Source organism: Hemicordylus capensis, chromosome 2 (assembly GCF_027244095.1).
Source record: "Hemicordylus capensis ecotype Gifberg chromosome 2, rHemCap1.1.pri, whole genome shotgun sequence".
NCBI lineage: Eukaryota > Metazoa > Chordata > Lepidosauria > Squamata > Cordylidae > Hemicordylus > Hemicordylus capensis.
In genome coordinates, this window is record NC_069658.1 from 19106981 (window position 1) to 19129451 (window position 22471).

General features: G+C 43.4%; 1 protein-coding gene across 20 annotated transcripts in view; it reads right to left on the reverse strand.

Annotated features, from left to right (window-relative positions):
• TCF4 (transcription factor 4) overlaps positions 1 to 22471 on the reverse strand; it is a 515439-nt gene that overhangs the window by 315337 nt on the left and 177631 nt on the right. The window contains exon 1 of one of the 20 annotated variants that reach the window (XM_053289344.1): positions 2380 to 2441. The exons of the other annotated variants lie outside the window; for them this stretch is intronic. The gene's annotated coding sequence lies outside the window, so the exon portion shown is untranslated. Of the gene's footprint in view, positions 1 to 2379; positions 2442 to 22471 lie in introns of those variants that run through there. 20 annotated transcript variants of the gene reach the window in all.

The window sequence follows — 22471 nt, forward strand, 5'->3', positions numbered from 1 at the left end:
CGGAGGTTATCACGGGCAGCCAAGCCCATGCCTAGCTGCTTAAGCCTGGGCTTCGCTGCTCGTAAGAACAGCCTCTTTGTGTTATAGAATTTTCTGCTCTCATATAACTTTCTGCTTTTTGATTCTTCAAGGAGTTGGCTCATTATTCACTTCAAGGCAAGTGTTGCTCTATGAGAATTTTGTCATCTATTGGACCCAGAAGTATGCAGGCACTCCGCTACCAGAACCCAGTTTAATGTCAGCGCATAAACGAACATAGAGTGGCTCGGCAAGAGAAGTATGTTGTGGATCAGCTGCTACCTTATTGCCCTCCAAAAGGAAGCATGAGCCCATGACTTATCCCGAATTTTCCTGTGGCTTCGAATAATTTGGAACACATTTTAGATTTGGCATTCAGGAGAATCTGGAGGATATCCAATGTGCTGGTGAAGACGTGTTTGTGAGCATTTGGGGGTGAACTGGAGATAGGATATAGGGTAGCACAATAGGGTTGGAGCAGCTGAAAACTCTGGGGCTCCTTTTTGACTAGAAAGCCTTCAGACAACCAGAGGTAAGTGCCTCTTGAGTGTTGGGACCATCAGACTTCCACATGGGGATGTCATGTGCTTCCTCCATTTCCAGATCTGAGCCAGGATAGAATGGCCTGTAAATGAAAGGAAAAGGCTCCTTTCAGGCTAGGAGGGCAAGTGCAGGACTGCACACACTGACTTTGGGATTACAATTAGGAAGGCCCCACTCTGAATGCAGGTGTGCACACACTGCCTTGATACTGCCGCCCAGAACAAAACTCATTTCACACAGATGAAAAAAAATTAGAGAGAACATTGCTTTGGGCTGGGAATAATGACATTTTCAAATGCATGCTATTCATTTCACAGAACTATTTTACCCCTGCATGATTTGGCTTTTTCAAAGCCAAAGACTTGTGAACAAGTCTTGAAAAAAGCTCAACAGATACCAAATCACAACCCAAATGCATCTTTAAAAGGTACATTTATTCACTCAAACTTTTAAACTAGACTTGTGGTTTTGAAATTTAAGGTTTTAATTTCTTTTATTTTGCTGTAAACCGCCCAGAGACAGAGGTTTGGAGCAATATACAAATATAATAAATAAATAAAATAAAATAAATAAACCCATTATATGTATGTTAGCCTATTTTAAAAAGATGTTTTAGGACTTATAGTACTAGAATATGGACACATGCCTGGACCAATGTGCCAGTCTATCCATTCATGCTGACCTCAGCACATACTAAGACAGAAATGTGAATTGGACATGTTATTGGAACATGCTTTGAGCATGCTTTGAACTATTAGCTTTGAGCGCCTTCATTATGAAGTTATATCTCTGCTTTAGTAGCACTACAAAAAATGAAGTGACCTGTGGATTGCAACAATAATTATTATCCAAGCAAGTTAGATTCTGAGAATAAAATATGTTTTGCCTTTAGAACAACAGTTTCATGAGAATTTCTGCTATTTTTGCCTATTCACTGGAAATGAAGGAAGTGAACTTTTCTATTCACTTCTTCTCATGTTGAAATATCATCAGATATTTCAACATGAGAAGAAAAAAGTCACATATTTTAAAAGATTCCAAAACATAGTTTTTTGGAGGTGAGCTAGTCACAGGTGGCAGGTTTTTTGTTTTCAAAATTGTATTATTATCTTAAAACAAGTGCCATACAGCAGCAGAAATGCAGGTAAGGGGAATAAACAGATCATTATTATTGGTAGAAGTAAACTCTTAGAGGTGACCAAGACTAACAGCATGAAGTTTAGTATGCAGCCAAGTGGAAGAAACATACCCCCAATGAATGCTTTTCACACAACACTTTTTGGGAAGGAAAAAAATTGGTGCAAACAGCAAGTTAAACAGATAATCATATATGAACATGTTTATATTCATGTAATATTACTTCAAGAAAAAATCAGATTGAAGAATTCAATGGTTATTAAAGAATAAAGATTATCTTAACCAGGAAAAAAGATAAGTAATTATTGAGGTTCTGGATTAAGAAGAAACAAGTTGGGAAGCTTCCTGGCTCTTCTTGGGAACAACTACAAGTATTTGAATTTTCCTTCTTCAAATTCTGCCTTTCTTAAAAAGATGTGTTTATATTTTTCCATCTCTACGAAAGCAGCAGATTTTGGTTTTTAATGATCCACCAACCAACCAAGTACAGAAAAAACGTTTAGCCATTAAACTGCATGTGCAGTAATTTGCCAGAAGACAGAACATGCTTTCAATCTGTCTCCCCACTCCGCATGCACACACACACACCCCTCATCTTCACAGAACCATAGAGCGAATTCTGTTTCTTATTTGAAATCATCTGTCATGCTATTTGTCAAAAAATAATAATATTGCTGTCACCTTATCACCAGGGCATTAAAGGTCTATGAATTGCTTTTCTTAATTTTCTTGTTTGGATCAAGCGTTCTCCTGTACTTCCGGCTGAGATGGCCAAACAGGCGGGGCTTACTGGTCCCAAATGATTACACGCAGATCTTCCAGTTCCAAGTTTGGATGACAGCACACAGAGCCATTTGTAAATGAGTAACGGTGCACAAAATATTTGCTCACATTTCTCTGCTAGGGTAGTGAGAGACTCATTTTGGAATTAGTACTATATAGCATATGTACATTTGAAGGGGACACAGAGAACCAGATGCTGTCGCCAAATCAGGTGTAATATAACGGACATGATTCCAACAATTTTGCAAAACAAAAATAAAACCAGATTGTCAGAATATTTAAGACATTCACACACAAACACACTCAAAAAGAAATTAATCTATCTGAACAGAGCAGTGCTAAGCGTGTGTTAGAACGCATGCCATGATACAGCAGCAGGCTGGGTGCAAATACAATTCCTCAGAGGAGCCACAAAATTTCCAAGAACCTGCACTGCCTTCCATGTTTATGCTGACTTTTTTGTTGTTGATTCTTTCTTTTTTTGTTTTTTGTTTTTAAATTATTTGGAAATATGCAGGAAAACTAGTCTCTGGAGAAATAAACAGCACAGCACAGTTAAGTTATAGGAAGCAATGGATCAAGCAAGCTTTTCAGATTTCTTCAGCCACGCTGTTCTATAGATCACTGAAAGTTTTCATGATATAAATTGAAGGAAACAATAAAAGCAAAGCCAACACTAAAAAAAATTGAAGTAAAGTTTTAACAGCAATATATGTACTTTTAGACATTTGAAAAATGACTCTAAAAATGATGTTTCTTCAGTATTTTATTTTCATCCTATGATTTTAACTAGTCAGGCTTTCTTCTTAAAAGGGTGGGGGAGAGGAGTTTAAAGAGTTAAAAGCTCCCTACCATTAATTTGCATCTGGTGCTTTTAGTGTGTGTGTGTTTTTTTTCTTCTTCCCTGAAAAGTTGGCAGAGCCACCGATTTTCCATAATGCAAGCATTTGGGAATTGTGAGCGGAATGAAACCGATCCAATCTCCTGACTGCGACATGAATTTTCATTAATTACAACCTTGTCAGCAAAAGCATTATCAAAGCTGAATATGAAAATGCTAATGAGTTCTCATTTGCATATTTTTCTTTGTTGGAATGTCATTAATTATTACATTTTATGATGATGAATGCAGCTGTCGAAGCTCTCCGATGCATAATTAGCCATCAGAATGCCAGGAGCCGATCAGCATTTTTGGGTAAAAAAAAAAAAAAACCCAACAACAACAAATTTCACTTCAACCTCTTCCACTTATCCCTACCCACTAGGAAAAAAAAAACAAAAAACCAAAGTTTGTGCCAGTGACGATGGTTCTGCCATCTTTTTACTTTGTGGAAGTTATGGTGTGTGAAAGGGAGATATTTCTCTTAATTTTATGACCAAATTATTTTGTTTTTGCCGATCTCAGTCTTTTACAATTGGAGCAGCTCTTAATAAAAAAATCGTTATTCCAGCTTAATTAATGCCATGCTTAATTATAACACCATGATGTCAGCGGTTTTAATTAAGTATTGGCTCAGTTACAAAAAAACTCCTCGCTGCAGTAAGAGTCACTATCCACACATTTGTGCAAATCTTTTCACTCTCTGATTTTGGAGGGGGGGAAGGGGAGGGGGCAGTTCTTACTGGTTTGTGAGCCAGTTCAAATCCCTGCAAGCATTAAATCCTGTGTAAAGGATAAGGAAAGCAAGAGGGGTGGATGGGGTGGGGAAGTGCTCCAGTACACTACTTGGATATACTTTCAGCCTTTACCTACTTGACCACTTTTTTGAGCTAAAGTGTAAGTGAAGATGACAAAACATAGCTCATCCTCTCTCGGCCGCTGGGAACGGTGTTTATAAGTAAAAAAGGAAAAACAACACAGAGCAGATGGGACCATTACACATGACCAAACCAATCAATCACAGATGAAGGGCCCAGGTGCAGCGCAGCCGCGCAACAACGCACCATTTCACAGTCTGTCAGACACATACACATGGTCGTACATGAATGACCCTCCTCAGCTCCCCCAGGACCTCATCTGGAGCGCTTCTCCCCTTTCGCCTGCCTAAGCTCCAAATGACGTCTTCATAATCGCCCTGTCTCTCTAAGTCTAGCTAAGAGACAGAGAAGGAGGAAGGAAAGCTAGGTAAGGGAGAGAAGGATAAGGAGCCCCGTCATATATATATATATATATATATATATATATATATATATATATATATATATATATATATCTCCATCCTCCTTCACCCCACCCCACAGGTTTAATAATGCCACCACACAAACATCCCGCATTTTTGTTCAGCTTTGTTGCTAGCACTGAAATCACAAAATGGTAAACACAGATACCTCTGCAGACTATACCGGATGGCACCTGTGTTCTCAAAACATATTCTCAAACCATAAGTTCCTTTGAAAAAGTTGAATTTTGAAACAGGCAGTGCAGTTCTATGTTGCAATTTTTAAAAATACACCACCACACATATGTATGGGTTTTAAATATATACAGATATACCAGATCCTTAATGTTCTCAAACACTTCCAAATTACACCTTTAAAACCACATTTTGTACCAGTATTTCAAAACATGTCATCTTACAACATTTAAGTCTCAATCTTATATTCATTTATATGAAAGCGAACACTACTGATTTTCCATTGGAAATATTTTTATTCCTCCCAGTTGTATGTAGGATCTCAGTCTTTGAACTCCTTGTGAGCCACAGTGTGGAGAACTCTTAAAAATGGGCAGGATTTTTGCCTCTTAAAAGACTCAAAAGATCAGTCTCACACACATACACACAAAAGGTTTCTGGGCACCTGACAAAAGCCAAAACTGCACCACGAACAAATTTCCAATACTAATAACACAGAGATAAAAGTAATTTTAAAGTTCACTTAACAAAATGTCCTACTATGACCCTGAATGTTCTTACTTTAGATAACTTAATTCCAAGAATTCTGAAGTATAAGATGTATTTTAAAATTCATTTAAAAGCAAGAAAAACTAAATACAGGAGACAGTCATCAAAGCATAAACAGATCTTGGCTAATTTTTAAAAATCTACTTACCTATTTTCCTAAGAACACCTGTCCATTTTCTATTTTATGTGGAATTAAAAGGGGGGAAATTTTGCTAAATATGGGTATGTTTTTCTTATTCTTCAAGAAAAAGAGAAGAAGCAAAAACCTAAGTTTGCAGGATTCACAAAAAGCAATATGTAAGCAATGATCATTAAGCAATTAGAAAAATAAAACCACCACTAGCCATCAAGAGGGGAAATTAGCATGCAGATGCCGAACACTGGGTCATTAGCAGGAGGGAGAAGGATGCTGAACTTGTCCCTGACTTGTACTCTCCCCCCACTCCCGGCACAAAATTTTGACTCTCCAGGTTCCCCCACCCCAACGGGGCTCCAATATTATTATTTATTTTATTTTACATATTTTTATACCGCCCCAAACTTACCAATTCTAATCCCTGTTCCCACAGCTAGTGAGACATACCAGAGTGGGGGGGAAGAATGGGTGGGGGGAGGATGCATTTTCACCCCTGCTACACTTTAAAATCACACACTCCCATGCTTTAAAGATGTCCAGCATGGTGCATGTTGTAACATATGGGCCATTCCAAAATAACCTATAATGGGTCCCATGATAATGAAGATCAACAGTGTTAAACTGACATGAGTGAACAAGACTGGTTTGCCACTGAGGAGTGAATAGAGAACACTGTACATAATATTTGGACTTATTGAAACTGCTATTTATAAACTGGTATTTAGCAACCGTATTTAATTGCATGTGAACCTTCTCTTGTTTTTCTATTACAAGATGTTTTGGTTCACTTGGTCTCTTTGTTTCTGTTTTTGTAATGCCATGTTGATGACATATACAAATCCTATCAACCCAAGCTGGGGGTGGGGGTGGGAACAGCAGCAACAAAGCTACAGATACCCACACCTAAAAATATCATCATAAAAAGGTCCAAAAACAAACCAAAAGATAGCTGGAAAGGAATTTCATTGTTTTGAAGCAATGAAGCAAAATCACATTAACCGCACCATTAAAAAGTTGCCTACAGAACTTATTTGAAAAGCTAAAGAAAATACTTAATTACATATCACCTCAATTGAAAAAAATGATTGGGCATGCAAATCATGCAAAAAGTACTGTGGGGGATGGGGCTACACCAGAATTGCACCTGCAGTGCTCTTGCACAGCATATTCATCACCACATGTAGAACAGGGATGCAAACTGGACACACAGACACACAAATGCTGTTGGTACAAAGCCTAACAGTACTTTAGCACAAGGTGGGAGACAGTCTACTGCTGTGCCAGGACCATCCTCTACATTTCCTTTGGTTCTGGACTCATTCTACAGCTTGTTATATGGAAAATATGTAGTGCAACATGAAATGAACTAGGATAAGGTCACATTGAGGTCGTTTACACAATCAAAAACTGTGTTCTACCCAGGTTTGGGAGCTGTGTGTGCTCTCAATTTTCGGTTGTGTGGAAGCATGGTAGGAGGAAAACCTGAGTAGAAGTGGTTGTGTAGAAGAAAGGTAGGAGGAAAACCTGGGTAGCTTTTCCTCCAACCTTGCTTTCACACAATCACTTCTAGCCAAGTTTTTCTCTTACCTTGCTTCCATGCAACCAAAAATTGAGAGCAGACACAGCTCCCAAACCCAGGTAGAACACAGTTTTTGACTGTGTGAATGACCTCATTATCTGATAGCACAAACAGAGCTCTTTCTCATGACCACTTGAGAGGACTTGAGGGCGGGCCGCAAGGAAAGCAGCAGAAGCTCACCTTACTCACAGATGACCCAGATGGGGGTGGTGGTGTCTGGGCATGTGGATCACTCACCCAGACGGTCCACAGCTGCCACAGGAAGCACGGAGGTGCGAGGGTCAGGACACAATGTCTCAGCCCCGGGAATCCTACAATACACTGTGTGAGTGCACGGTGCATTGTAGGAATCTGCCCAGCAATGAGCAAGCACCCATCAGTGCCTCAGTTCCTGCTGAAAGAAGCCAGCCCTGTCACATGATCAGGTAAACGGGATTAAGGGAGCACTTCACCTCATCTAAGAGACCTGCTTCTTAGCCAGGTTTACTGCAGAGGCGCTGTAGGGCGCTGGTCTGTTCCTGGAGGTTCCCATGGACAGCCAAGCCCAGGCTTAGCTACCCTAGCCCAGTCTTGGCTGCTCGTGAGAACAGCTTCATTGACTGTGGGTGTTATGTGGGATTTATGTTGCAAACCAGCATTCAGTCATTTAGAGGAATAAAATATAGACTACAAAAACGCACTGTCAAAAAATGCAAAAAAACACAAAGCACATAGGAAATAATCATGTATGACGAAGGTGAGCTTTTCCGAGTCCTTGTTTGGAAGACAGAAAAATGTGTCTTTAATGCATGAGTTGAGAATATAAACTCCCGAATAAAAATGTATCCTTCATTTTATTAAAAACAGTTACATTAAAATGATGTTTTATCAAATGTCTTTCATCACAGAATCAAACACTACCAAAAGCACCACTACTGCAGATCAGTAACTGAGATTTCTTTGTATGCAAACACTCCTCAAAAAGCTCAATCCACCGTTCCTCACAATCATTTTGAAAGCATTTACCTCATGTCCAATTTAAGCAGCATAACCAATTTTACAGCACAGTGGGCTCCACCGGAGCAAATGAAAGTCCTTTGTCTTGGGGCAGGCAGCCTAACCTATCACACTCTGAGAATCTGCAAAAAGTTCAAAAGACAGCTGTCTGGAACTATACACTTGTTTGAAACTTTTCACAAGTGCCTAATAGATTTTTCACTTTCTTCCACCAATACTTTCCAAATGTTCATATTCTGTATTTTGTATAAATGCTGTTCCTAAACATGTCCCACCATATTCCTCCTTACCTGAAAATAATGGGTGAATAAAACAGTCTTCTGAATGGTTCTACATGTGGACACATATCACCACTTTCTTCTATTCTAAGGTGAAAGCATGCTATGCCAGAATCTGCAGATTTGTTGAACAATTCATAATTTCAACACTCAACCTTTACAATCCATTTGAAAGGTCAATCCATGTTAATTTTAACATGGAAAAATCGTTGTGAAAAACTGCCTCACAAATCAACCTTAGCAACGCCTTAGTGTATTTCTTTATCATATATATTACACTCTGATGTCATGAACTGTTTTGAATTTTGAGTTAGATTTCTTTTCTGCTTTCCCATTTTTACTAGGAAATACATCTGCACAGCAATAATAATCTTTTCTTTAAATTCAAATAGAACTTTAAAAGTCTGGAAAAGCAGACAAATATGTTGGGTTCTCTCAAATTAAATTTTCTAAAAGCAGGACCTATGCTAGCTCAAGATTCAAGACACCACAATGCAAATTCCTCCCCCTTCCCATATAATTACAGTGGCTTCATTTCTTCTGTTACAACAAGCACTACAGGTGAACCTTAAAATGGAAGGAATAATGATCAGGTGCTATAGTACAGCTTAAACAATGCCAGAGTATTGCTCCATTTTGTACCCCTGCTGTTTGCACTTCTATTACACTGGGAATCGAAAATAATCACTAGGAAGATCGACTACACCATCCAATTCCACTGCCCTCTAGCATGATCCTCCAAACATTAAGACCATCCATGCTATGAAATGACCTCTTGTAGATTAGTTCTGGCTGAAAGAAAAGAGTTAGGAAAGACCTCCATCTGAACCCTGGAGAATTACTACCAGTCAGGCTAGAGAATAGTGAAGCAGAAGGACCATTGGTTGGGTCTTATTCAGTATACGGCAACTCTACCTTGGTTAAGTGAGCCAGGAACTCTGAACCCCATTGTGGAGCTTCAACCAATCCTCTCCCTATGTTGAGCGTATATATATGATACACATATTGCCAAATTCCTGTTCGCTGCATTCACCCTTTACATTTTTAGGAATACAAAATTCAAGGTAAGAATGGAAAAAAAGTATTCCACTCTATTTTAAAGCCAATGAACCTTTTTGAGAACTAGTTTGTCACAAGGGTTGATCTCACAATTCCAATTAGGGCAGGAGACGTGTCCTACCCAAGTTCAGCAGATGTGTGTGCTCCTGTTCTCCGATCGTCTGTGAGTAAAAAACAAAGTAGGAGGGAGAGGAAGGGATCATCTGCTAAACAGCAGCTGGGTTAGAGAGCTTTTTGTATTACCTTGTTAAAGAGCTGGGTACAGCAGCTGGGTGCAGCCGATCGGTAGGCTGGAGCCCTCTGACCCAGCTGCTGTTTAGCAAATGATCACCCCCCCACCCCACTTTTTACTCACAGATGAGCAGAAAACAGGGAGCGCACAGAGCTCTCCTGCCCTAACTGCCTCTAACCAGCCTATAAAATGGATATATCAAGAAGAAGAATGCTAAGAAGAGTACCCTTAAATGGTATATTAGTTTAATTACATGAATGCTTATATAAATGTGATTGATTGATTGATTGATTGATTGATTAAGTGCCGTCAAGTCGGTGTAGACTCTTAGTGACCACATAGATAGATTCTCTCCAGGATGATCTGTCTTCAACTTGGCCTTTGAAGTCTCTCAGTGGTGCCTTCATTCCATAAATATAACAAGCCCTTTTTCATGACCAGTGAGAAAGGGCAATAGGGTTAGCAGGGAGGAAGCCCTTAAGAGCTAACCTCCCCGCACACAAGATTGCCCACCCAAACAAACACTGGCTCCTGCCAGTAGCTCCGAGGGTCAGGGTGCCAGGATGCATCACCCTGCATCGCCCGGCCCCCAGAGTTCCAATAATGCACCCTGTGAGTATACAGTGCATTGTGGGGATCCCCGTCCCCTCCCCTGACAGATGATTGCAAAAACGAGGTTAAGGGAGCACTTGCTCCCTTAACCTTGTTTTAGAGGGAGGCTCCATAGGTGGGTTTGCCACTGCAGTGCCACCGGGACTGGGCCCATTCCTGGCAGAAACCACATGTGTGCAAAACCGGGTTGGGCTTCCTTAGCCCGGTTTTGCATGCTCGTGTGAATATCCTCATTAAAGAAGAAGATACAGTGAGGCTCTATACATGATTGGTGTGTAAAGCTGGGAGAGGTTTACACATGAGTAGTAGTGGAGCCCTGGGCAGCTGAATTGGCCACCTACACGATAACCGGCTCCGGCACGGAGCTCGTTGGGGCTGCGGGGATCAGGGGCTGCCCGGCACCAGGAAGTCCCAGAATGCCCCATGCAAGTGCGTGGGGCATTATGGGGAGATCCCCGAGACTGGGAGGCTCATTGTGAGTCACCGCAGTGCAGAGCCAGTTACAATTTTAAAAATTGGGTTAGCGGAGCGCTCTTTTAAGGGGAGGGCTATTTTGGTGGGCGAGCCGCCATTGAACCACTGGGCTCGCCCATAAGTCCGGTGGTTCTCACGACGGAGGAAAACTGGGCTGGCCTCCCTTAGCCCGGTTTTCCTCCACTGTGTGAACAGCCTCGGTATATGCCACCCAACATGTTTGATTTTTTTTTTTTAAGATATACAATAATCTCAGAAAACAAATCAAATCAAAACCAGGGACAAAAGTTCTAAAGCAGAAAAGAAGTCTTTCTTCTTCTTGGGGAGTGGGGAGGAGGGAGTCACAAGTCCAGACCGTCTGCAAGGAGCCTGTTTTGCTACTGATTTGCTGAGTGATGGGATGGGGGTGGGGGTTGAGAGAGAGGAATGACATCAGAAACAACTAGATATTTAGTTCATTAGATATATTTAGCTTAGTTTATTATGAGTACAATAACCCAGATCCTCTATTTTGTATGTTGATGATAGAATCAATGTGGATTTTACTCCAGCTGCACAGAAATATGACTCAGCAATCTTCCAGTAAGACATTGTTAACACACAGCTCCTTAGAATCTTCTCCATTTGCCTGGGAAGGTGGAGTGGATGGAGGAGAAGTTAGGGGCTTGATACACAAGCTCTATATCTATAGTGCTGATTCACAGAAAAAGAGGGAGGGAGGGAGGGAGGGGGAGAGAGAGGAAGGAAGGAAGGAAGGAAGAAGGAAGGAAGGAAGGAAGGGTGGGTTTGATTTCTTTTCCCCACCAGCACCTTCAGAATCTAAAATACAGAGGGCATAGGGATCACAGAAAAGGGCTTACAGGGCAAATTGTTTTAGGTGGGCAATAGGTTAGGCCACATGCTACAAGGGAAAGCATTTTAAATAAAATTCATTTTAAAAAGCAAGCATCCAGTCCTCATGGTCACGCAAAAACTGGAAATATCTGTCGGAGTCCAGAGAACAAAACAAAGGAGTTTCAGGAAAACAAAACAAAACAACACATTAGAAAGGAGTTTCTAATTATCAGGAGGAAAAAGGTAGATAGGCGCTTCTGTCTTCTGCACTGATTTAGGCACCTCTGTATTTATTAACATATTTATATAGCGCCCCAAACTGGTGTCTATATGCAGTCTCTGTGTCAGTTCCTCTCTCTACTTATCTCTATAAGGATGCCGCAGTATCTTTGCAAAAATATCAGTCCTAAGGGCAAGGTACCTCTGAAAATGTGCAGTGTGTCTTTCTCCTTAAGGATAAAACATTTCTGTTGGACCTAAAAGCCCAGTGACTGACATCCAGATTAGTGTCACACTAATGAACCAGCAGAAGTTGCACATACTTAAGAAGTTTGTGGAACTGTGTGAAGTTGCTGTGCTCTGCAATGTTGTGCAACTGCAATGTTGTGCAACAATGGAAGATCTCCAGGACACACAAAAAGCTGCGCAACACACCATGACAACATGCTGTGCAGCATGTCAAATCTTCTGCTAGTGAAAGACTAAGTCTGAAATAGATGTTCCTATCTTTGTGCTGATGCAAAAGCATTACGTTAACACAGCCCTAGTCAGGATGTAGGGCAGTGTCTGTGTGCAGTTTAGAACAAGGGTGTCAGGAGTGGCACAGGATTGCTCTGCACATCTTTGTAACAGAGTAAAGAGTAAAGACTGATGTTGTAAACAGTAAAGATTATTTACAAAAGAGTTCCTTACACAAGATAGGAAAACAGAACGCAGGTATAAAATGTAGAGGTGTGCAGAACATTCCGAGTTGGAACATTCTGAGCTTGGAATAGGCTATTTTGAGTATTCTGAGCTCAGAACACCCCTAAAAAGGGGGTCCTGTTCCGAGCTCAGAACAGAACAAGCCCATTCCAAACCCAAACCCAAATAACGCCTGGTCATGCACAGTTGGAAGAAACTAGGGCCACTTTATTAAATAATTATTTCAATTCCTCATTGCAGGTTTTGTAAAGTGCAGGTATCCCCTAGGGTCAATCTCATAGGAGGTATGCCCACAGGAGGGCAAAGGACTGGGCTTTGATTTGGCCTGGTACACAGTCTGAACCTCTTCTCAACCACAATGTTCCCCCATAGAGAGGATGCATGCCAGCCCACCTCAACCTAGGTTGCGAGGCACTGAGCGTCGTTCGCTGGCATGCATCCAAGTGGGAGCGGATCCAGCCCAAGAGTCGCGAGATCACCAAGCCTTCCTCCATATTCCCATTCACCATAATGGCCCACCAGCCCAACCCCAATGCAATTAACCTACCCTGACTCACACTCACCTGCAAAGAGACCAAATAAACCCAGTGACCACCTCAACAAAGTCAGTGAGAAGTAGGTGGAAAAAGGCCACCACTGTAGCCAATCAGCTGAGACACCAAAAATTCCTACTTGGCCCCAAAAGGCGACTGGAATATCCCTCACTGAGTTAAGGGATGGGCGGGTGGGTGCCTGCCCGCAGAGCAACTGAAGGGGAAAGTGATGGAGCAGGCTGCTTATGTAGGCGCTCCTAGAATTTGATTGGTTTGCCAGCAATACATGACGGGGGATGAAAAATGGCAGCCCGCATGCCCATCTCTTGGGCAGGGCACGCAACTCCGCCCCCCCGCTCACCCGATATCGCCGCTAATGTGGCAAAAGGTGCGGGGTGCAGCTTTCCATTTGGAACGTTCTAGCTTTAAAAAAAAATTAAGATAGACAGAGAATGGTGCTGGGCGGGGCAGCAGGAGGGGTACCTCTAACATTAAATTATTATTATTATTTTAATTTTATTTTAACATTTATATCCCGCTGATCGTGAGACTCGCCTCATTATCTGAGCAATATGAGGAAGCTTAGACAGCCTGATGCATATTAGTCCAAGTTCTAAGCCTATCAATCCTTGAGAATTCAGGTCGTGACAATGCTTCAATTATGCCAGCTGGAACTGATAGAGTTTATCCTCCTCCAATTAGAGGAGGGGAATGGGAGAAAAAGCACCACACACACGTGACCTCTACAGTTGGCCAAGTAATGTCCCATTTTGTTCTCTGGGCAGTATTTATTTACATTTATATCCCGCTCTTCCTCCAAGGAGCCCAGAGCAGTGTACTACATACTTGAGTTTCTCCTCACAACAAACCTGTGAAGTAGGTTAGGCTGAGAGAGAAGTGACTGGCCCAGAGTCACCCAGCTAGTATCATGGCTGAATGGGGATTTGAACTCGGGTCTCCCCGGACCTAGTCCAGCACTCTAACCACTACACCATGCTGCCTTACAGGTACCTTTAAGTTAAATTAATGAAAGCTCTCTTACAGGTACCTTTAACACTAAAGTAATCAAAGCTCTTCTTAGTTACCTGTGGTAATGTGCCAGGCTCGCTGTGCAAGCCGCCACCATGGCACTCTGGCCAGCATCTCACATGGTGGCAACACATCTCCAGCGTTCACCTGGCCTCCACGCATGCATGGAGAGGCACTCCAGAGACACACTGCTGCTGCTTGTGTGAACAACTTCATTACTTATTTTGTTCACTTCTCATACAAGATAAGATGCATCTGCACGCCAGGTTTTGTAAATCTCTCGGATTCAAGATGTGGAAACCAGGGCAGTGGAAGTGGGCGGGGTGATGAGTTTCATTTGTCAGTGCTGCATACATTATAAGGATTTCATTTTATCAGTTGTATCTATTGTTTAAAAATCCCTCCATATGCCAGTACTATTACCATGCCCGGCCCTTCAAGTTTCCCAGCTTCAGAAATTAGAGAAGGCTATGTGATAGGATAAGATGAACTCCTCAAGACATTGTTACTCTTGTTTGAATGCAAGAGGCCGCCTTGCTTTTAAAAACATAATTGAAATTTCTAGCCGTGAGATACTTCTGGAAGACAGAAATATGTAAGAAAGGTAGTTGCACACACTGAGGTCATACACACAATCAAAAACTGTGTTCTAACCGGGTTTGGGAGCTGTGTGTGCTCCCAATTTTTGGTTGTGTGGAAGCAAGATAGGAGGAAAACCTGGGCAGAGGTGATTGTGTGGAAGCAAGGTAGGAGGAAAAGCTACCCAGAAGGCTGTTCTCATGCACAGCCAAGACCAGGCTAAGGCAGCCAAGCCGAGTCTTGGTTGTGTGTGAGAAGCAACAGGAGGCGAGCGGCTGCTGGCAGTGCCACAGCAGCAAACCCACCTGCAGAGTCTGCCTCTTAAGTGGGGTGATGGGAGAAAGTGCTCCCTTAGCCCCATTTTTCTGACTGCAGCCAGCACTGAGATATTGCGGGGCTCCCAGCCAGCACCAGGAGAATCCCCACAATGCACTGTGCACTCGTGCAGTGCATTGTAGTATTTCCGGGGGCTGGGGCAAATCATCCCAGCCCCCAGCCCTCCACGCTGCCAGGGGTAGCCAGCAATTGTCTGAGCAGGAAATCCACCCATCTAGGATGGACACAGGAATCGTCTGCGGGCAAGGTACGTTTGAGCAGCCTTCTCCACCTCCCACCATCAAGCCCTTCTCACTGATCTTGAGAAAGGGCTCCAGGTTTTCCTCTTACCTTGCTTCCACACAACTGGAATTTGGGAGCACACACAGCTCCCAAACCTGGGTAGAACACAGTTTTTGATTGTGTGAATGACTGAACTGTTTTGTTTATAATGCGCAGATGTACATGTAGATTAAGGCCTACCAGTAACTTCCATGGTTATCTGAAAAGAGACTGATCAATGAGTAAAATCTGGGCTGGAACCTCAATTCCAGAATAATTATTCCAAAATAAGGCTGCAATCCTGAACATACATAGCTGAAAATACATTCCATTGAACTCTTTGGGACTTGCTACCTACTAAATAAAGCCACCTAATGGCGCAGTGGGAAAATGACTTGCTTAGCAAGCCAGAGGTTGCCGGTTCGAATCCCCGCTGGTATGTTTCCCAGACTATGGGAAACACCTATATCGGGCAGCAGCGATCTAGGAAGATGCTGAAAGGCATCCTCTCACACTGCATGGGAGGAGGCAGTGGTAAACCCCTCCTTTATTCTACCAAAGACAAACACAGGGCTCTGTGGTTGTCGACATCGACTCAATGGCACACTTTACCTTTACTTACCTACTAAATATGCTTAGGATCACATTGTAAAACTACTGCAGCATATGAAGTGGACTTCTGAATATACTAGCCCTCACAATGATGGAGACAAAAGTGTTAGAACTAATATGCAACATGTCAAAATAGACAGACAAAAAATGTACACACTTTAACATTCCGTTAAAGTTTAAGATAAGCTTTAACATTTAGTGTGCTCCTAATTATTATTATCATTTTGTTGCCTTGTTTTCTTAATACATTTCTCTTCATCAGGGCAAGGCTGGTGTAATTGTCTTCGCTCCGTGATCTGTATTATTTTTATAGTAGTTTTACAGCATAATTCTAAACACATTTAGAAAGATCCATTTCTAGATTTTTGAGGAGCTAGCTCCAGTTTTTTGTTGTTGTTTAAATTATTGTTGTATCTGAATTTACATCAGTTTACTGGGTTAACATGACCCAGATTCCCAAAATAACCCAATTTCAAAATATAATATTGCATTGAGACATACATTGTGTTCATAAATATGCTATGGGAATTGCTTGCATTCAACTAAGGCTACAAGCCTGGGCACAACTGCTTTGGAATAAGTCTTGCTAGACTAATTGGAATTTACTGCTGAGTAAACTTGCATAGAAGAAGATTGTGCCATCAAGTCAGTGTTGACTCCTGGTGACCACAGAGCCATGTGTTTTTCTTGGTTGAATACAGGAGTGGTTCATCATTGCCTTCTCCTGCGCAGCATGAGATGATGCCTTTCAGCACCTTCCTGTATCGCTTCTGCCCAATATAGGAGTTTCCTATATTCTGGGAAACACACCAGCAGGGATTCAAACCAACAGCCTCCTGCTCTCTAGGTAGGTTGCTTCCCCGCTGCGCTATTAGGTGGCTTAAACTTGCATAGAAGCAGGCTGTAAATTATACAAACTATCTGAAGGCATTGACTATTGCAGAGTGCAGATCAGTGGGTAAAGGGGTGGTTTGTATAGGTGAACAAGTTGCCCACCAAACTTTAAGTGTTAAGCATTCCTGTGAAAAGCATTACAATTATACTAGTGATCCTGGCTTACATGCTGTGCAGAATAACACAGGCAGTTCAGACCCACTTGTACCTCTGCAGAAGCTGTACAGCAGGGCTCTTCCACATCTACGTACCCCTGCACAATCACGTCACCACACTACTTGCATTATTCCTACTGCATGTAGCATCACAACTTGGGATTGCACAAGGCTAAGTTGTAGCAGAAGGGCCCACTTGTGGACCTGGTTGTTAGATGCCTGCAGTAGCACAGGTGGTTCTGAATCACCATGTTATGCTGCACAATATGTAAGACACTATTATTAGATCTAGCAAGTCAAGAATTACTGTACTATTGTATTAAGCTCCTCCTTGCTGACCCCTTTCTCACCCATTTAAACCAAGCACAGGAGAAAAGTTAGCATGAAAAAGTTCTGACTTGCATCCAAATTCTAGGCATGTTTTCTCAGACTTACAGTAAGTCCCACCATGTTCGGTGGATCTTACTTACAAGGAATTGTGCATCGGTTTGAAGTCCTAGTTGTATGATATAGAGATGTGTTCTATAATACCTTAACGTTTAAGCATATTATTCTCCCCACCCTTTCCTTCAATGTCATTACATGATGAAAGAAATATGCTCTTACAAGAGAGTGAGGCCAACTTCAAAGCCAAGTCTCTTTTCCAGAACATTACAGGTGTGCACCACATGAGCCAACAGTGAAACTTCAGGGACGACAGCTTTATATAATGTGATCAAAAACATTTCACATGTGGGGGGGGAGGGGATCCAAGCTAGACAAAAGCTCTACCACACCAAAAGGAAAGTACAGAAAAAAATATTTTAAATAGGATAATAACTATATGAACAGCTGAAATAACTATATGAACAGCTGAAATAGCTAAGATGCATTTGAAGATCTGTCCACTTGTATATATACAGTGAGGGAAATAAGTATTTGATCCCCTGCTGATTTTGTCCGTTTGCCCTCTGACACAGAAACGACCAGGCTATAATTGGAATGGTAGGTTTATTGTAGCTGTGAGAGACAGAACAACAACAAACAAACCCTCAAAAGCCCAGTGCCCAAAAGTCAGCAATGGATTTGCATTGTAGTGAGGGAAATAAGTATTCGATCCCCTATCAACCAGCAAGATTTCAGGCTCCCAGGTGTCTTTTCACTATATGCAGGTAACAAGCTGAGATGAGGAACACCCTCTGTAAGGGAGTGCTCCTAATCCCAGCTTGTTATAGTACCTGTATAAAAGACACCTGTCCATAGAAGCAAGCAATCACTCAGCTTCCAAACTCACCACCATGCCCAAGACCAAAGAGCTGTCGAAGGATGTCAGGGACAAGGTTGTAGACCTGCACAAGGCTGGACTGGGCTACAAGACTATCGCCAAGCAGCTTGGTGAGAAGGTGACTACAGTTGGTACGATAACTCGCAAATGGAAGAAACACAAAATAACTGTCAATCTCCCTCGGTCTGGGGCTCCATGCAAGATCTCACCTCGTGGAGTTGCAATGATCATGAGAACGGTGACAAAGCAGCCCAGAACTACATGGGGGGAACTTGTCAATGATCTCAGGGCAGCTGGAACCATAGTCACCAAGAAAACAATTGGTAACACACTACGCCGTGAAGGACTAAAATCTTGAAGTGCCCGCAAGGTCCTCCTGCTCAAGGCAGCACATGTACAGGCCCATCTGCAGTTTGCCAATGCACATCTGAATGATCCAGAGGAGAACTGGGCGAAAGTGTTGTGGTCAGATGAGACCAAAATCGAGCTCTTTGGCATCAACTCAACTCGCCGTGTGTGGAGGAGGAGGAATGCTGCCTATGAGCCCAAGAACACCATCCCCACCATCAAACATGGAGGTGGACACATTATGCTTTGGGGGTGTTTTTCTGCTAAGGAGACAGGACACCTTCACCGCATCGAAGGAATGATGGACAGGACTATGTACCGTCAGATCTTGGGTGAGCACCTCCTTCCCTCAGCCAGGGCATTGAAAATGGGTCGTGGATGGGTATTCCAGCATGACAATGACCCAAAACACACAGCCAAGGCAACAAAGGAGTGGCCCAAGAAGAAGCACATGAAGGTCCTGGAGTGGCCCAGCCAGTCTCCAGACCTTAATCCCATAGAAAATCTGTGGAGGGAGCTGAAGGTTCGGGCTGCCAAACATCAGCCTCGAAACCTTTCTGACTTGGAGAGGATCTGCAAAGAGGAGTGGGACAACATCCCTCCTGGGTTGTGTGCAAACCTGGTGGCCAACTACAAGAAACGTCTGACCTCTGTGATTGCCAACAAGGGTTTTGCCACCAAGTACTAAGACATCTTTTGTGAAGGGATCGAATACTTATTTCCCTCACTACAATGCAAATCCATTGCTGACTTTTGGGCACTGGGCTTTTGAGGGTTTGTTTGTTGTTGTTCTGTCTCTCACAGCTACAATAAACCTACCATTCCAATTATAGCCTGGTCATTTCTGTGTCAGAGGGCAAACGGACAAAATCAGCAGGGGATCAAATACTTATTTCCCTCACTGTAATTATTTAGACATTTTTAAACCACAAGTAACTAAAGAAATTAATTCATAAGTCACTAAAAACAAACAATAATAAAAGAAATTGATTCATAAATCAATAAAAACAAATAAAAGCAAAGCAACCACAGAACAAACCAGATCAGCAAATGCAATCAACAGCACTAGCAAGCGTCCTCATCCAAGGCCCTAAACGTGATGAAAGAGGGTGGTTTTTACAAGTCTCCTAAAATTTCAATAGAGGAAACAAGGCAAGCCTCCCAGTGAAGAGGGTACCACAACCTGAGCATGACAACGGAGAAAGCTCTATTCCAAGTCCCCAACAGTCGCACTTCAGCCAGCAAGAAACCTGGAGCAGCTCCTCTTGCTCACCTCAACGGCAGGATATATCCATGTGGAGTACAGCGGCCCTTTCGGTCATACTACAATTACCAGAAAGGGCATCCTTAATTGAGGCAGTAGGAGATAATCAAAATTACCTGCAGAGCCCAAGGCAGTGGTGGCCAGTGAGGGCGGCGCTCGGGGCGAGAGGTACTTTAAAAAGTGATTACTGGCAGTACCACCAGCACCTGCAAGGCATTGCGAGCAGTGGCACTTCACCTGGCACCCTGCACAGTGGCTGCCAGGGCTCCAGCACTCACCTGGCCTTTGTGCATGCCGTTTGCAGGAGGCCACTGCTCGCAGCAGCTTACAGGGGCCGGCGGTACCGCTGGTAATCACTTTTTACGGTATCTCTGGGTGCCCCGCCAGCACCTCCCTCACTGGCTGCCACTGCCCCAAAGCTTTGGAATGCACTCCCTGCCAGAACAAGAGCCTCTCCATCTCTGGTAGCTTTTAAAAGGTCTGTCAAGGCGTATTTATTCATCTAAGCTTTTAATTAGACTTCTAGAATTCATCATTGTTTTTAATTGTTTTTAATGTTTTAATTTTGTTGGATTGTATCCCACCCAGAGACACAAATGTTGGCTGTTATATAAATATGCTAAGAAGAAGAAGAAGAAGAAGAAGAAGAAGAAATAAATAAATAAATGTATTTCTCTGTGTGTGTGTGTGTGTGTGTGTGTGTAAAAATCTGAGGTATAGTCTGTCTAGCAGACAGAAAATGAAAATGCATAGTCAGCAGGATGGAATTTTGAGGGAATAAACCAGCGTTGCGGGGGGTGGGGGGAATGTACCCTGAGGCCTCACAAAGGTAAGGGGGCCCACTACTGTTATCTGACAGCAGTGTGCATGCGTGCGTGCGTGCGTGCGTGCGTGTGTGTGAGAGAGAGAGAGAGAGAGAGAGCGCGAGCGCAGGAGGAGCGCACAAAGAATATGTCTTGCCCCAGGCACTGGGTCACCTTTCTGTAGGTGCTGGGGGTAACCTCTGTCTTAATACAACGTTATCATGAATCTGTTCACACTTTAAAGGAAGTTATTAAAAGGCTAGATTAAGTCAAAAGTCAGAGAAAGAATTACAACCTCTTGACCAGCATGGCCACTGTCACAGCATAGGTTACTTGACTACAGATCGGAGCTATAATTGAGTGGCTACGTTCAAGGAACATGAGCTGCTCACAGCCAGGGCCTGCCTCCTGGGCGGGCTCCTCCCCACCCTCAGCACTCCCAGCTGCCTCTCCCCAACCCACGGCCCTCTGGTCCCCCCCTCCACTTACTTGTCGCCTCCGTGGAGGCTCCAAAAGTTCCATGAGCCACAGCAGTGGCACCTAAGCTTTCCCTGGGCATTGGCCCTTTAAAGAAGAACAGCCTGGTGCCTGGCATGCAGTCATGACCCTTTTATAGCACGCAGCAGCCAAAGAACGCTGAGGAGCCCTTGCTCCTGAAGTATTAGGAGCTGCTGACATCGTGGCGGTGGCAGTAATGGCAGGGAGGAAGGAGGTGGAGGTGAAGGGGAGAAGAAAAAGAGAGGTGACCCACCCCAGAGGCAGTGGCTATGCGGTGAGTCACCTCTCTTTTTCTTCTCCTCTTCACCTCCACCTCCTTCCTCCACAGCCATTACTGCCACTGCCACGATGTCAGTGGGGGAGAAAGAGGAATGGGAGAGAAAGGGGGCTGTTGTCGTGACTGTGATGGCAGCTACATTTAGAACACAGGCCACAGCCAACGTCACTGTGCCCCTGCTTGAATATGAACATAGTTCCATAAAATTTCCCACATAATATATGCAGATAGAACAGAATTTAACGCTAGCAAACAATTAATAATAACAATAATAATTCGATTTCTATACCGCCCTTCCAAAAATGGCTCAGGACGGTTTACATAGAGAAATAATAAATAAATAAGATGGATCCCTGTCCCCGAAGGGCTCACAATCTAAAACAAAACACAAGACACACACCAGCAACAGTCACTGGAAGTACTGTGCTGGGGGTGGACAGGGCCAGTTACTCTCCCCCTGCTGGAGAATGATCTGCAACAGTGAGCACAATTATAGTTCTGTATCCCGGATCCATTTGTTACAAAAGTGTGAAGTCTGTACCTCTGGGAGAGTGCACTAGAAGGCTGTGCCGCCACACTCTGTACCTGAAATATAGCATTTCTCTGAGGAGAGGTCTATAAAGGGCTACTAGTCAGAGGGCTATAGGCCACCTCCAGCCTCAGAGGCAGGATGCGTCTGAGTCAGGCGCGGGCCGTGAACGTGCCTCCGGGGGGGGGGGCGGCTTCTTTAAGTGTAAACAGAGCCAGTGCTCCGTGCCGTCCAGCAGCCCCCGCAGCGGGGAATCGCCTCTGCCACTCACCTGGCCACTGGTGGGGGCTCGCCTCCGTGGGAGCCAGGGGAGTGGTGGATTCCCCGCCATGGGGGCTGCTGGGCGGCACGGCTCACCGGCTCTGTTTACACTTAAAGAAGCCACCTCCCCCGCCCCCCCGGAGGCACGTCCACAGGCCACACCTGCTCTGAGTACCAGTTGCAGGGGAGTAACAGCAGGAGAGAGGGCATGCCTTCAACTCCTGCCTGTGCTTTCCAGCGGCATCTGGTGAGCCACTGTGTGAAACAGGATGCTGGACTAGATGGGCCTTGAGCCTGATCCAGCAGGGCTATTCTTATCT